This window comes from Typopeltis vanoorti, chromosome 23 (genome assembly GCF_054136105.1).
Source record: "Typopeltis vanoorti isolate ZY-2024b chromosome 23, IOZ_Tvanoo_1.0, whole genome shotgun sequence".
Lineage (NCBI taxonomy): Eukaryota > Metazoa > Arthropoda > Arachnida > Uropygi > Thelyphonidae > Typopeltis > Typopeltis vanoorti.
In genome coordinates this window covers 69397418-69409945 of record NC_143571.1, presented here as the reverse complement: position 1 = coordinate 69409945, position 12528 = coordinate 69397418, and the positions used below count along the sequence as shown (strand labels likewise).

The 12528-nt window shown below is 36.8% G+C and overlaps 1 protein-coding gene across 1 annotated transcript in view; it reads right to left on the bottom strand.

Moving 5' to 3' along the window:
* The window catches only part of LOC150093937 (uncharacterized), a 209264-nt gene that overhangs the window by 16720 nt on the left and 180016 nt on the right, over positions 1 to 12528 (bottom strand). The gene's annotated exons all lie outside the window — the stretch shown is intronic.

Sequence of the window (12528 nt, the reverse complement as noted above, 5' to 3'; positions counted from 1 at the left end):
GATTTATGCAAGTATGACTGGAAAAGCACAAGTTGGTTTCAAGTCAAATAAGAACTATCAAGATCAGATTTTCATTTTGGGAATATAACTGCATTTGAAGTTTTGAAGATGTGAAAAGACATGACAAGATGCTAAGAGAAAAGCTTTTAAAAATGTTACAATTACAAAATAAATGGAACATTATACAAAGCAATAAAACAGCTTAAATAAATATTTAATTCTTGTTTAATCCTTTATCCAAATGTAAGCAAAGCAAACAAAGTTTATGGTGAAGTATCTTCAAGACCACACTACATATATATATATATATAGAGGCTGATAACTTCACATCAATATGCTCGGTATCCCATAATGCAAAGCATACTTCCTTCTGGACACACATAATTCTATACATTATGTGAAGGGCCATTACCCAGACTGGTTTCAACCTTTATTGAAGTCTCATCAGTGGGAGCCAGATCCAGAGGAGATAGCAAGGTTAAATTAATGCAGGTCATATATTTCCCATATACAAGTAGTAAAGCTATACACAGTCATACTCTGGAGTTACATCACCTCTGGTTCCAGAGGGGAGCTTTAATTTAAAATGTCTGTAAGTTAAAGCACTGCATTGAAGTTTGAAGATTATGCAGTTATGACTGAAATAAAAAAAAAACTTAATGATATGAAAACTGGTTTACTGAATGAGTTCGCATGATACAATACCATATCTTATTGGTCAGGTATAATACCGTGTTATATTTGCATGTATCTTCTACATTTGGTGAGATTGGGTTGATGTTGATGGTAAAAATAGATTTTCAGTAGATGTTGATGGTCTTTTTTGTAATTACCCGTCAAAGGTTATATGTGAGCTAGATTATCTTTTCTTGCTCACATACAACCTTTAGGTATCCAATATACCAAATAGGTATCCATCGTTAGCATTTACTTTTGAATTTCTTTCAAAATCCAGATCAAGCATTTCCAAAAGAGCCATGCCAGCTTTTAGGCCTTTAGATTCAATGGATACCTATTTGGGCCCATCTTCTTGACTCTGCTCTTTAAGTGTTAGAAGATGTTCATTGCTGAGAATGGGACTGTAAGTTGTACCCCCACTTCTAGCTCTAACTTTGTTATCTAACAATAAGGTGATGAATTGTATAAAGGAAATATAACTTCTGCATTAATTCAACCTTGATACCTCTTTTGGGTTTGGCTCCCACTGACGAGACCACAATGAAGGTCAAAATGGGTCTGGGTAGTAGCCTTTCCTTTTCGGTGTTTATGAATTATGGGGAGGACCACTAAAATACTAAGGCAACTGATGTGAAGACAACAGCCTCTATATACAAGTAGCCTAGTAGTGAAGATATTTTAATTCTGTTTATTCCTTTGTGGTAAACGAATAAACAGGAATAAAATTTTTCATCGAGTATAATTTAATGAATAATTGTCATAATAAATAAGGTATGAGAATTAACACTAAAAAGACAGTGAAAACAAGCATTAATGTGGAAAACACTGTCTGCATTCTCAATGCAGACCTACAGAACAAGTTAAATATTTTTGTATGCTATTTAGGCACAATTTTTATTGAATATGGAAAATCAGTTAAGGATGTGAGTGTTTTGCACCAGTTGGTGAAAGTGATCAAGCCATATACTAACATAGGAAGTACCTAACTATAAGGATGTTCCAATCCGAACAGGTTACCTGCTGAACTACAAATCTGGAAATTATGATCAACTCGAAAGAACACTATCTTTGGTTCACATTATCAGTTACTAAATGGGATGGATATCAGTGGTTCATGGCAAGTTTTGAAAAGCTGCTTAAATGATGTGGTATCTAAATATGTCCCTAGAGTTTGAAGAAAAAATAGGATGGAAGTAAAGGGATGTGAAATCTTATTAAGTAAGAGATCAATATGAAGATGATATGGAAGGAGTATCACAAGAATAAGAGTGAGATGAGTTATGAAATATACAAAGCACAGGCAATAAAAGTTATGAATATTGTATGGAAAAATACGTTGGAGTATGAAAAGAAATTGGCTGTGCAGGCTAAATTTTTTATTTTGCTGCCACCCAAGAAATGTTATTTGCAAAGTGTAGTACATTTTGTACCATGGGTGGAGTAAGGATTTTTTTCTATTTTTAACAGGTGTTTTTTTTTTTTTTTTAACATAGTTCAAAAACCCTGCTCTAGAGACCAAACATTAAACTTTTTCAAGTCACTTCAGGTCTCTAATAAGCAGGGCAGTGGTCTCACAGTGGGAGAACAAAATTCATTTCCCACCTAAAGACAATCACAAACATTTGTGCCCATGGCAGGATTCGAATGGGCACATTAACCACTGAGCCAATTATGTAGGCAAATGTAACCCAAAACAATTTTATTGTTATGCTGCAAGTAAAAGAAAGAATGAACACAGAAGGATAACTTTACTGAATGTAGATGGTACCCTTATATCAGAAGATGATGCAATAGTTCAAATAATAAGCACTGACTTATGCCAGATCTATCAACCTGGTGCATTGCACTAGATGAGGTGCACGAGAAAGAGGTTCTAGAGCTGTTGAATAATCTGGATAAGAATTCAGCAAATGGGAGAGATGGAATAACAGCATATATTATTATTATTATTACATCACACCTCCAGGGAGTTCAAAGACTCACTGAGGGAGGGAATCTACTCTACAACTCTTCATCTCACTACTCCACCAACCTTCATCATCATCTAACACCATCTACTGCTGACTACCACCACCGCTAGTACTTTCACAGACAATCACTACGTCCATGCCCACGGCGGGATTTGAACCCGCAGCCTTTTGGCTGGAGAGCAGATAAGGTAACCACTCGGCCAACCAGGCTGGGTGAAGGAATATGCTGGAGGAACATTCCGCCAAACTGGTTAGATGCTTGTTGTGCTTGTATAATTTGAGTCTTAGAATGGGAAAACCACAGGAATGAAAGAATGTAAGAAAATCCCATTGCACAAGGGTAGTGCACAGACTTATGTCTAATTATTGACCTATCAGTATCTCTGAAGTGATAGGCTTTTAGAGAAATTAGTAAGGACTTGCATACAGAAATGGGTGGACAAAGAATGTACTTTTGCATAGGATGGGTTTACTAAAGGAAGATCATATCTTTATCCAACTCAACCATAATGTTATGGTTGAGTTGGATAAAGGGAATGAATGCATTATGATGCTACTGGACTTCACTAAGGCATCTGATAGGATACCACATGAAAGGCTTTGGCATAAACAACTAGAGAATATGAGATCAGAATGCAAACTATTAGATTAGATAATTGAGTAGCTGATGACTAAGTATCAAAAACCGGTATATGGGGGTAGGGTTAATTTGCCAGATTTAAGGTGACTTGTGGTGTGCCCTGGGAATCAGCCCTTGAACCATTATTGTTTAATCTATATATCAATGATAATGGAAAGGGTCTACTGACCCTTGTTTGTTGATGTTGCAAAGACAGGCAGAGCAATCATAAATGCTACTGATATACGCATCTACAGGATTATTTGAATAGGGCAGAAGTGTGGACAAAGGATAATGGCTATCAATTCAGTGTTAATAAGTGTGAAGTTATGTATCCTGGCATGATGAGATATCCAACAGCATTTTATATTGGAGGGATTGTGCTTGGAGTAACTGATGAGGCCAGAGATTTTGGAGTTATGATTGAATTTGAAGTTCACATAGAAAAAATTACAAATACAACTCAAAGGATGATTGTGATACTGAAATGAACATTGACATGTAATAATATGGAAGTCATTTTGCCTCTTTATAAGGCCTTGATGCTACCACACCTTGACGACCATGCACAGATTTGGTCTCCTTGGTTCGAAGGGAATAAAGAAGCTGTGGAAAGGCTGTAAATTACAAAGATGTATCTGGATTATAGATAGACTTATGGAATATAGAGGACAGATTGGAAGTATGTGGACTCCAGCATTGGTGGACAGCAGAAAGAGGAGCAATATGATGGAGTTTTATAAACTTTTGAGGAAGCATTATTTAACATCGGCTGATTTTTTTTTAATTATGTGAAGGTGGGGAGAGGACAAGAGGCTATCCGTGGAGGTTTAGTGTTTAAGTGGAAGAGTATGCCTGGTGAAGTAGTGAGTATCTAGTGTGAATGAATTTAAGAGAAGGTATGACAGATGTATGGCCTCCCCCAATGAGCCTTTGACTCCCTGTAGATCTAATAATAATACAGGTACACCACTGATTTTCCAGCAACAGATAATTTGGCACCTCCTGTAGTCCAGACAAAAGGGCACTTGAAATTCTGCAACAACCTGACTAGTTCACTGGGCTATCACAGATGGCAGGTTGTATGTACACGTTTGTTTAATTATTTACATCTGCACTTGATATGATCTCTTGATTTTGAAAGACTTAGCTTATTTTGCTTACATTCAGCCCTAGCTAGGGCTTTTGAAGAAGGAACAGTTTACAGTGGTCGTGTTGTCAAGAGTATGCACAAGTCCGTAACCACTTATACCATGTCATTTATACTAATGATTTCCATTTAATCACTTAAATCCCAATGAATATTTATGTTTCTAGCAGTGCATGGTGTTTTTGAGATATGGGAGAGGTATAATTAGTGGGTCAGATGTACTAATGAATTATCATTACATGACTTCTAGCAAAACAGCTAATCCAGTAAGGCTCCAGAACTACAGGGGCCAGAAAATCAGTGATGTAACTATTATAATAATAATTTCATGAAGGTAGAAACTAGCTGAATCTTTGTGGAATAACAGAGAAATTAGCCAAAACACTAAATTAGCAAGCAGTGTTCAAAATGAATATTACAAATAAAGCAGTATAAACAACCACGTAATACTGTCACAGCATTTTATACAGCCCTTGAGGGTACATATCAGGAATTTGATGACCATGATGATGATACAACAATTGATCAAAGACTAGTTACCACTGAATAGTTCTGGGAAAGGGGGGGGGGGGGATAGATAAATCAAAAATCAGGAGAGGGAACTGGTGACAGAATCATGAAAAATGAATTATCAGAGATCCTGACATCGAATACCTGCTTTGCTAACCAGCAAAACAGACGATTAATGTAAAAATGTCAGAAAAAAAAAAGACCATGAAGAAAACGATACACTATCTATGAATAACTGTCCAGACACCCCTGTTATTTGAAGTTATTGAACATTCCAAGTTCATTAATAACATAAAAAATAATGGACAGATAGTAGGATGCAATACTTCATCATAGCAAGTGAATACAGGAAGTGCAGCAACGCAACATGAACTCAGTGACTTCATCGCCGTCACATTGGTGGACATGCCATTGCTGCTCAACTGCAGCATCCAAAATCAATGGTTGGCAATGTGATCAACAAATGGAGACGTTCTGGCATCATTAGTGCAGGGAAAACAACTAGGGCAGCCACCAAAAATAACTGACAGGGACAGGAGGGTGTTAAAATGGGTGGCACGCAAAAACCCATTACAATCAGCACAGACCCTCCGTGATGAGTTACAGAGCACCAGTAAAACCATGATAAGAACTAATACTGTATGAAAAGAACTCCATTTACTTGGTTTCTATGGAAGAGCAGTGGCACACAAGCCAAACATCACAACAACAAATAAGGCAGCTTGTCTGGCCTGGTGCAAAGAGCAGGTGAACTGGACAACTGACTAGTCAAAAAAGGTACTGTGGAGCAATGAATCAAGGTTCACCCGTTTCCAGTCTGATGGCAGAGTGTGGGCATGGAGGCAGCCTGGTGAACAGTTTTACTGTGGTAAAACTGTTCAACAGTAAAATTTGGTGGCGGAGGAGTAATGGTACATTCAGCTGGTTTGGACTGGTTGTTGTCCATGTTCCATAAAAACTCCACAGTGTAGGTAGCACCTGATATTCTGGATAATCAGGTGCTACCTACACTGTGGAGTTTTTATGGAATGGGCTCATGTTACTATCAAGACAACAATGCCCCATGCTACAAAGCTGCAGCTGTTATGGAATGGCATGGTATGAAGAGATGGGTGTTAAACGACTGTCCTGGCCTGTGCAGAGTCCTGATTTCAACCCCATCAAACCTGTGGGATGAATTGGAGCAGCGAGTGAGGTCCAGAGTAGCACATCCTTGATCTGTTGCTGAGCTCAGTGCTGCTTTGACGAAGGAATGGAGACAAATTCCACCTGATGTCTGCCACACATTGTGGAAAGCCTCCCTCGAAGGATGCAGGAGGTGATCAAAGCCAAAGATGGACATATGTTATAATAGCGTTCACCTGCTGGTATCAGTTGTAAATTGCTAAAGTGTCCAGACATTTATTAGTAGATAGTATATATGTGGACTGATACAGTGAGAAATGCCCTGACAAGTGACAAATTAATTTGGAGAAACTGATGATAAAAAATTGTTAACTGTAAATTTAATCATGTAGACCAGAGTATCCTGTACATCTTCTTAAGGGTATATTTCATAAATTTGATTATAATGAAGTAATCAGCAATAAAGCTCCAACTGAAAATACAAAGAAGGAATGATATCATAAGTATACTTCATTAAGAGTAAGCAAGATTTAAAATATGAAATTTCATTGTAGCAAGGGAATACAGTAAACCCTCGATTTTATGGACAAAATTTCTGGTCCGTATGTCACATGTGAAAATTAACACCCTGTTAATTTTAAAATGCTTTTAACCAAGATTCTCTTATAATTAAATTAACAGGTTATTTTTTGTTATTAATTCATGTTATTTTTAACAAATTTTGGTGAATAGGCCATTATATGTTGGAAAAACACTGTAGTAATTTAGCCGACGTAAATGAGTCATCACTCATAAAACATGTTTGGCGAATGATTAGCACATGATAACACCAATCACACTGTAATTGGTTCTTCTGTCGCATGCATGACTTTCTGTGGGTTTTAACGCATGCTGGCTGATGTTTCGAAGTGTGCTAATCCACGCCAAATAGTGTGCATTTGTTTACTCGCAGTGAATGGTTTATGTATGTGTAAATCTACTTTATTATATAACGGACTTTCAGATTTAATGGACACCCTCTCATCCGATTCAATTCAATGTTCAAAAGTATTTCTCAAAATACTGCAAGAAAAAGGTGAGAAGTAGAAGCAAGAAGCAAATAGATAAAATGGTAAGGACAAAATACACAGAGAATGTAATAAAAACATACATTAAAACATAAAAATAAAAACTTTTTACTATTATTGTATCATAACTAAGTATATTTTCTATTACCTAAAAAAATATCAAAACTTATCAATTTCAGTTAATATGAATTACCAACCAACTCAATAATTTTTTATTAATGTTACATCAGAAAATGAAAAAAAATTTAATAATATATGGTTATATCTATGGAGTTAGAAGAATTATGAAGGAAGACCAACATTAACCTTTACATGCAATACCTCTCTTAAACTCATTCTCTGTGTACTTAACTAATTCTGGCAATCTATTCCACTCATTCACCACTCAGCAAGAAAAAAATTTACTTTGCAAAACCTTTACAAACCACACTCTTATACAACTTTTGGGAGTGAGTCTTCTCTTTCTCTCTCATTATGTGTTGAAAATTTTCTTTTATGGCAATCTTTTTAATACCTTAAAAATAAAAAGTTTCTATCATTTCCCCTCTTTTCACCTATCAACTAAACTTTGCAACTCACACAACTTCAACCTATCATCATAGAGAATATTTCACAGATCAGTCACCAGCTTGGTCACTTGGTTCACAGATTTGGTCACCATCTATTCCCAAAAAACCTAGGTGACCAAATCTGTGCACAGTAGTCAAGATGCAGCTGAATCATAGACTTAGAGAAAGTATTACCCCTCTTTATATCTTTACTTGTTAGTGTGTTTTTCAATGTCCAAGTAATCCTTTGAGTTATTTTGTGAATTTTTGCTATATGCCATCTGAACTTCATCTCTCTTTTCATCATTACCACCTAGTCCTTAGCCTCATCAATTACCTGCAATTCAGTACCATTAATGTGATACACAATGTGTAACCTTTTCAACCCAAAGTGCATAACCTTACATTTTACAATATTAAATTGAACAATGCAAATTTATTTAAATCCCATTTTTGTAATAACCGAAAACTCCCTCCATCTGAATCCTTTCCTATATCATTAATATACAAATTAAAGATTACTAGCCTTAATACAGGACCCTGAGGTGCTCCACTAGTCACCCTCATTCTCCTATATTTCACTCTGCCATATACTATTCTCTGGTGTCTGTCTGTCTGTCAGCTCCCTCATCCATGCTACAAGCATCATATTCATTTCCATTTGCTCAAATTTTCCATATGGTATTCTGTCAAATGCCTTTGCAAACTTGGCAGTATCATGGTGTAGCATTTTCATTTATCAGCAGAATTTGATACAATTCTGCTGTCAATCATAAAATGTGAAGAAATTACTAAGCAGCACCTAACTTTTGCAAAGCCATGCTACCCACTATAGAGTATCATATTCCTATCCACCCCACTGCTGGATTTTACCTTTAATCAACTTTTTAAATACTTTAACTTCTGAGATATTAATTGGTCTGTAATTTGCTACCTCTGTCTTAGAGCCACCTTTATGTAATCAAACTATCTCATCCTCTTTTCCACTCCCTTGCAAGGGCTGAAATTTAGATTAAACAATTTCATCAGAAGCACTGCCAATTATCTTACACATCTGCATAACACATAGCCCAGCTTTGCCATCAATATCAATGTGAATATAGCAGTCCTACTGCTATATTCACATTGATATTTTTCAACATGCTAAGCACCTCCTGTTTGTCTACCTCAATTGTAACAGTTTCTAACAAGTCAGCAACTGTAAAACCTAGATGATACACTCCCTTGCAATGTGATTATTCAGCATCTTAACTATTCTGCTTTTGTCACCTTCTTACCATCAGCACTAATTAAAGTCATCCTATAATCATTCCTCATGTTACTTTCTACATAGCAAAAAACTGTTTTGAATTTAGCTTGGCCTGCAAATTAATTTGCTTGGGAGGTGGCTCATGTGCTCATGTACGTGAAGCGGCTAAAGAATTGTCAGTGCCCTTGACCATTTTGTTTAATTTGAGCCTCAGGACTGGGTCAGTCACAAGGGGGTGGAAAGAGGGGAAAATAGTTCCACTGCACAAAGGTGGTTCCAAGGCTGCTGTTGAAAATTACAGGCCAATCAGCATAACAGGAATCATTATCAAGGTCTTAGAGAAAATAGTCAAGAGGAAAATACAAGATTGGATAGAAGAAAATGGGATACTGTATCAGGGACAGCATGGTTTTGTGAAGGGTAGGTCATGCCTCAGTAACTTGCTCACGTATTATAACACAGTGACGGCTGAACTGGATAAGGGTAATGGATTTACAGTGATTCTACTGGACCTTGATAAGGCCTTTGACAGGATACCACATGGAATTCTAATCAGTAAATTGCAGCATATGGGGATGGACATAGGGTTGGTGAGATGGATAGGAGGTGGTTGACGGAGAGATATCAGAGAGTGGTTTACTCAGGAGTAGAGTCCACAAGATGGCCTGTGACTAGTGGTGTGCCACAAGGATCTGTTCTTGGACCACTGCTGTTTAATTTGTTCATAAATGATATAGGAAAGGATCTGAGAGGAACAGTTCATTTGTTTGCGGATGATGCGAAGTTGGGTAGGGCAATAGTGAATGCAGATGACGTCAAAATTTTGCAGGATGATTTGGATAGATTGGAGGTCTGGGCTAAGGAGAATGGATGTCAATTTAATGTGGCAAAATGTAAGGTTATGCATTTTGGGGTGAAAAGATTGGCGGCAGTTTACTGCATTGGTGGAACCATGCTCCAAGAAATTGATGAGGTACGAGATTTAGGAGTGTTGGTGGATAAGGAATTGAAATTTAGGGGGGACACTGCAAAAGTGGCCAAATCAGCTCATCAAATCACTTGGTTGCTGAAGAATACGTTGACAAGCAGAGACAAGCAGGTTATTGTTCCTCTGTATCGAGCCTTGATAAGACCCCATCTCAACTACTGTGCTCAGATTTGGTCACCTAGGTTTCTTCTTGATCGGGAGGAGGTGGAGAGGATCCAGAGGCGAGTGACCAAGATGATAGCAGATCTGTGGAATGAACCTTATGAGAACAGGTTGAGGATTTGTGGGTTGCAAAAATTGGTTGATAGGCAGAGGAGGGGAGATATGATTGAGACATTCAAATTACTGAAGGGTTTCTATAAAATTAATTCAGAAGATATTTTTGAGAACAGGGCTGGTTGTGGGAGGACTAGGGGACATCCATGGAAACTGGGCAAAAGTGTGGTTAGTAAAGGTGTTAGAGCTGGGTTCTTTACTTTTAGAGTAGTGAATGAGTGGAATGCGCTCCGAGTCTGTGGTGGATGCTGTGACAGTGAATGAGTTTAAGGCGAGGTATGATAGATACTGTATGAATGTAGAATAGTTGTGATGAATATGATTTGGGGCCTCTCTCGATGAGTCTGATGACTTCCTGGAGTTGCCCGTGGTAATAGTAACAGTAATAATTTTCTCCCATAATCTTATTTGGCACTTCTTAATTTACTAGTCATCCTGCTTACCTATACTCTGTGCTGCTCAAAAGTATACTGATCACTTTTTTTTTAGGAGGATATTCTCAGATGTCCCTTGTCTGAAAACCAGGAACAATCTCTTGAAAATAGTAACATGGAACGTCAGAACACTCTATGAGACAGGCAAATTAGATAACCTACTCCAGGAATTAGAAGTGATGAAGGCCGATATTGCAGTTATCAGTGAAGTGAGGTGGATAGATACAGGCATAATAAGAAGAAAAAATCACACTATAATCTACTCTGGCAGTGACATACACCTTAATGGAGTAGTGCTTGTCCTAAGTAATAGAATTGCAAAATCTCTACAGGGATATTGGCCCATAATGACAGAATCATAACAGCCAAAATAACTGCACAACCATTCAACCTGTATATTATCTAAGTATATGTGCCAACCCAAGATCACCCAGATGAAGAGTTGGAACAATTTTATGAAGACATCCAAACTACAATCTCCAGTGCTAAGTCAGATGATGTTATTATAATGATGGGTGATCTAAATGCAAAAGTGGGCTCAGAAAAAATCTCATTTTGCATGGAAAACCAAGGGCTTGGAATCAGAAATGAGAGAGGTAAAGATTAATTCAATTCTGTGAAACTAATGACCTAATAATTGCCAACACACTGTTTAAACATCCTCCCAGAAGACTATATACTGGGAAAAGCCCTGAGGACATCTATAGAAACCAAACTGACTATATAATAATAAGCAAAAGATTCCGAAATGCAATAACACAAACAAAAACATATCCTGGAGCAGACATAGGATCAGACCACAACCCAGTGATTGCAAAAATCAAAATAAAACTTAAGATATCAAGCCAACCATTCATAAGAGAAACATAATTCAAACTCACTTAACAACCAAGAAGTTAAAGACTGCTTTATAAAAGAATTCACAAAATCCCTTAACAAGTCTGACACCACAACTCACACAGAAAATAGAACACCAATTGATGAAATTAACATGAACTGGCAAACATTCAAAAACAGCATCAATGAAGCAGCCAAAAATACACTCCCACAATTAAAAAGGAAAAGGAATAAACCTTGGATGAATGAAAAAAACTGATGTTGATGGAACAAAGAAAAAGTTAAAGAACAAACCTGAATATAAAAGCATGAATAAAGAAATAAAAAAAAATGCAGGAAAGCCAAAGAGGAATGGATTAAATATAAATGTATAGATATAGAAAACCTTGATAGAAAACACAGAAGCAGAGAAATGTGAAAAGATCAGAGAAATGAAAAGCAGGACAAATACAGCAAACCATGCAAGTGTCATTAGAGACTCAAGAGACCATATTCTAATGGATAAAAAAGAAATCATGGAAAGATGAACTGAATACACAAGGAAATTTCAAAAAAGAAATTATATTCCTGAACAGACTGATTTAGAAGGACCATCCATTTTACTCTGTGAAGTTGAAAATGCCATCAGAAAACTTAAACCACAAAAAGCTGCAGGAATAGATAACATCTTGGCAGAATGGTTGAGGGCTCTCGATGAAGGAGGACTAAAATTTCTAACAAAATTATGCAATAAAATATACGAGACTGGATTTCTACCCAAAGATATTAATCACTCAATTTTCATTCCAATTCCAAAAAAAACAAAAGTTACAAGATGTGAAGAGTTCAGGACAATCAGCCTCATCAGTCAAGTATCAAAAGTCCTCCTATACGTTATTCTTGAAAGAAATAAAAGAAAAATAAACATAGAAAGTGGCTTGAAGGAAAATGTAGGTACAAGAGAAGGTATTTTCAACATCAGAACCATCATAGAAAGATATCTAGAAAAACAAAAAGATGTGTACCTCTGCTTCATAGATTACAAAAAGGCATTCGACAATGTCCAACATGAACAATTAATTGAAATCCTTTCAAAAA